Raw genomic sequence first — 5,060 nt, 5'->3', positions numbered from 1 at the left:
GTACAAATCAAAGAGATTGATCCAAGGTCCAATCTCTTTGGTACAAATACTATAATTAGAGTACGGTTGGCAGCACTGGAGCAACAGCAAAAACGCTATGGTTTCGGTGTTGCACTTATAAAAAGCTTCATAGTTTTAAAATTTAAAAAATCCATTTTAATAATTAAAATGGATTTTTAAAATTATTATTAGTAGGTAGGTATCCAAAGAGATTGAATCTCTTTGTAGGTACCTAATAATTATTTAGTATGTACGGCATACATAGGCATACGGCAATACATTCTTACTTTTTGGAGGAAGTAGGTACATAAGTAAATTAAGTTAGATTCTGGTCTTTTGAAAAATAATAATTTTCATTTGCTTAACTAGGTAGGTAGGTATTTGATTTCGAATAAAATTTCAAATCACTTGAACGAGTCATAATATGCAATTTACTATGGCTGCTACTTATAAGGCGCCGAGCATATACAATCGAGCGCGCGACGCGCTCGCGCATTTCTTCAGTTTGGGCGATGAATCACCAAGGAATACAATAGAGCATACACAGCGTATGAAGAACATAACGCCTCGCGCGCCTTATATTTCAACGCACACAGGGTTCAGTGCGGCGTCTTTTGACGTCATAGCACGACAATAATATGAAAATACATTGGATGTGACCAGCGAATGGGGCGCGACGGTCTCTAATTTACTCGGCTGTTGTGAGCGTTGTCGTACAGGCGCGGCGGGCGCGAGGCGTCATCGATCGACGGGCCAAAAGCAATTATTTAATTACAGAGAAGTCATTGTTTTATTTTATTCCGTGTCATTATATTTCGGTTGAACAATGTCGTCGTAAATATTTATTACAAGCCCCGAAATAATATAATATTTTTATTGCTTTGTTATGAGAGACGCTGTAAAAGTAATTGTTTTGTACTCCATGGGCCGCTTATTACATAGGTGAAGGGTAATGCGCGGCGAGAGACGTGTGATTATGGTTATGAATAAACACTGCATGCGCGGACTTCACCCGCTCGACGCGTTCTGTGGGCATCATCGCTAATGCCGGCGCTCCATTGGCACGTAAGTCAGACGATTTACAGTCTTCGGACTTTTTTTTCGCGTGGAGCACCCCAGGTCTGCGGACTTTTTAATCCGCAGACCAGGCTCGTTGGATTTCAAACATGTTTGATATTTTACTCGCCGAGCCGCTGAAATTCGTACGTTCACCACGCTTTACCGTCACATTATTTATATCTATGCCGACGGACGACAGCGCCATCAACTGTCATTCAAAGTGTTCGGACATCTCACATCGATAACAACAATGGTAGATCTACGAGTGCATTCGAAAAGTTTCTTGGAAGATTTTATTAGTTGTTTTAAAGACAACCCATCGTTGTGGAAGACGACCAGCCCACTATACAAGAATCGTGATGCCAAGTCCTTGGCGTATGCGGAACTTTTGGAGATTTTAATCAAGGTGGAGCCGCAGGCAAGGGTCGACGATGTTAAAAAGAAAATACAGACATTGAGGTCGGGTTACAGAAAGGAGAGAAATAAAGTAAGGACATCATATCGAAGCGGAGCCGGCACAGACGCAGTTTATCTACCCAAACTGTGGTACTATAAAAATTTGGAGTTCTTGAACGACCAAATGGAAGGTACGTAGGAATGCTTTAAAGCTATTTATTATACACGTGCAGATTTTGAAATTGTCGTACCTAGCTCTGAAAGTGACATCGCATTAGATTAGCTACTATTAAGCAATTAAAACATACAGCTATGAATCATTTCTAGTCACAATAAAATTTCTTATTCTTTGCCGAGGTAGGTAATAAATAATAATAATATATAGGTACGAGGGAATGCTTTAAAGCTATTTATTATACACGTGCAGACTATGACATTGTCGTATCTCTGAAAGTGACATCGCATTAGATTAGCTACTATTAAGCAATTAAAACATACAGCTATGAATCATTTCTAGTCACAATAAAATTATTTATTCTTTGCTGAGGTAGGTAAGAAATAATAATATATAGGTATGATCATGGCGGTGGAAGCGCGGCTTATTGAGTCGTGGTCGGGTCCCAGGTTCAAATCCTGGGTCTGACAAGTACACATTGAATTTCAATTTGTGTATGAGTCAGAGTATGGACCTAATATAATGAGCAAGTGGCTGACATCCATTTCTCGTAAAAACAAAATCTGTCAATACAAACCTCCACTCCGTGGAGGTCCATATTATGATTGGACATGGTCGAAAGAAGAAGAAAAGAAATGATCATAAAATCAAAAATCGCTCGAGTTAGGTTCCTTCAGAGACAATCAATAAATCGTCAATCATCAATCAAAATTAATGGTACAGTTTGGTTATGAGGAATACAGAGGAAAACACATTTTGAAAATACCCGATATACTGGATTACACCAATTATACCAATATCAATATTAACCGTATGAAGGAATGGGTACTTAGGGGAGAGATAATAAAAAACAAGTTTGAGTATTATGTTGTATTTTAACAATTTACATTTTGTTTTACAGAATCGAGCTCAATATCCAGCATGGTGGACGATTTGGAAAACATGTCTCCTGATGAGAGTTACTCCAACTCGTTAAACAACGAAGATTGTATTGAGGTAAAACATTTTAACTAAATTGTTACATTGGTTTAATTTATCTATTGCTTATCATACTTTCTTGCCATGTGACAGCCCCGATAGTATTAAAATATTTTTTTGGTGCAGGTATTTTTAATCTGCCTTCGTCTAAACGTTTGAAAAAATCAGATTTTCTCAGTACGCCTCCATCAGAAATACGTCCATTTGTTCCAACATCAACATAAATAAATTCATAATTAGCATTTGCAATCGCCATCAAAACAATGCTGTGGAAATGTTTGTAATTATAAAAGTGGGAGCCGACGCCTGCAGGTGGCACGATTGCAATGTGTTTCCCATCAACTGCGCCCAGGCAATTTGGAAATTGCCATTTACTATTAAATTCTTCTGCAATCGTCTCCATTTCTTCGTGCGTATCAGGGAACTGCAACAAAAAATAATCAACATTTTATTTACAGATAGAATATTCGCCTTCAACATCCACGTTGTCGACTACTCCAAGGTCGAATCTCAATAGAGCACCAGAACCCCCATCGTTCAAACGAAAAAAATCGAATGATAGCGCCAACAAAGTGTTAGAATTAATCACCGACAAACTAAGCAAGACTGAAGATGAATTTGATGTTTTTGGCAAAATGATGGCCATGAAACTACGATCGATATCACAGGGACAAAGATTGCTGGCCGAGAAGCTGATGCATGAAGTTGCCTTTATGGGACAAAGTGACAAAATAATGCCAGCAACTACTGTTCATACTCAACCAGTTTATCGTATATTAAGCAAAAATGTACAAAAGCCGGTATAATAAATTAATGTTTTTTGTATGAATAAATATCTTGTAAAAATATTTGTTTTTTTGTTTGTTTTTATGCCTATAAACCTTAGCTTAAGCGATACAAAAAATGGTAAGTATTTGAGCTATGTTAGCAAACCTATATTATTATGTGGCCTCATTTAGAAATCAAATTCCATGCTTGCTTTTCGAAGAATATGACTAGTATTACAATACATTCAACAGGAATAATTAAGCAGCTTGCTTACAGCCTATATGGAGAGTCCTGGCTAGGTACAGCATTCTAATGGTCTATTGAATATTTAGCATGTCAACGATGGCCTTATTTGTGACTATATATATACCTATCTCAAATGCATCTTGTCTGCCATTCTTATGATGTTGCCGTCTATGATTTATATAGGTAAAACAATCCACTAAACGTTCACTTTATAAGACCAACCAATGTCTACTTGTTAATGATATATTTGTAAATTTGCCCAACTTTATTAGATGACGTATAATATAATACACACCTTGAAATATTCTCCTTTCAAAACGTCAATGATGACTTGGCAAGTTTCGGGAATTATCTTGCCCAGAGTTTGTCTTCCAATCGCAGTTCTATAATGCAAGTCAGTGAATGTTCCGCCGGCAGCCAAAAATCGCAGGGTTGCACATAATCTATCATGAGGAGAAATAGCTTCCCTCATCATAGTATTTTTTTTTTAATAAATGGGGAGACCAAATTATACAGTTCTGTGTATACATCCTCCGACATTCGCAAATAATTGCGGAAATCGCTCGGTTGCAAACGCAATTCTCGTATTAAATTTGTGTGGGATAATGTCGTTCGTTTCCTTATCCAATGTTTCACCCAGTATTTGTGTACCCTTTGCTTCGTTATTACATTATCTGCCACCCAATAACCCAAAAAACATAAAACGTCGGTATCATTTAACGCCATCACGATTTAACTGTCAGATATACGTATATTATCTATGCTGTCAAAGTCGACTGTTTTACTCGTCAAATTAATTATATACTCGTTTCGTTGAACGTCTGTTGGCCAGTAGCAGAACGTAGAAAAATCTGAAGACTTATTGTCGTCGGACTTTTGGCTCGCCAATGGAGCGCTGGCATAAGGTATTAAGTTGTAATCGATGTACCTACCCAAAGAAATCTCTTTGTACCTACTGATTGTTAAGTAGATACTTACCTATAATTATCATGTGTTTTTTTGTTTGTTTTTTACAATTGGTTTTTTATGATTTCTTTTAATAAAATTTACTCAATAATACAATTTTGTGCATAGGTATTTGTTTTGATACCTAGTTACTGTCAAAAATAATAATATGAAACATGTAACTTTATGCCAGCGCTCCATTGGCGAGCCAAAAGTCCGAGGACAATATCGTCCGATTTGTCTATGCTCTGCTACTGATCAATGAACGAATAAAAAAGTCGAGCTGTCAAAAGTGTAAAGTTACGATTCTCGTAATGTCTTCCGATAATCCTATAATTGTGTGTTATTTATATGTAGACTTGCATAAAATAATATAGCAGTGAAAACAACACAAGTTTTACGATTTCTTTTATGAATTTCATAAATACAAATAAAAAAAATATTGGTAAATCTCTCATTTTCTACTGTGTAAATTAACAAATTAATCATTGAA

This window comes from Rhyacophila brunnea, unplaced genomic scaffold (genome assembly GCF_057557595.1).
Source record: "Rhyacophila brunnea isolate RB1 unplaced genomic scaffold, BYU_Rbru_1.0 scaffold_10, whole genome shotgun sequence".
Taxonomy (NCBI): Eukaryota; Metazoa; Arthropoda; class Insecta; order Trichoptera; family Rhyacophilidae; genus Rhyacophila; species Rhyacophila brunnea.
Note: the sequence above shows the minus strand (reverse complement) of the source record.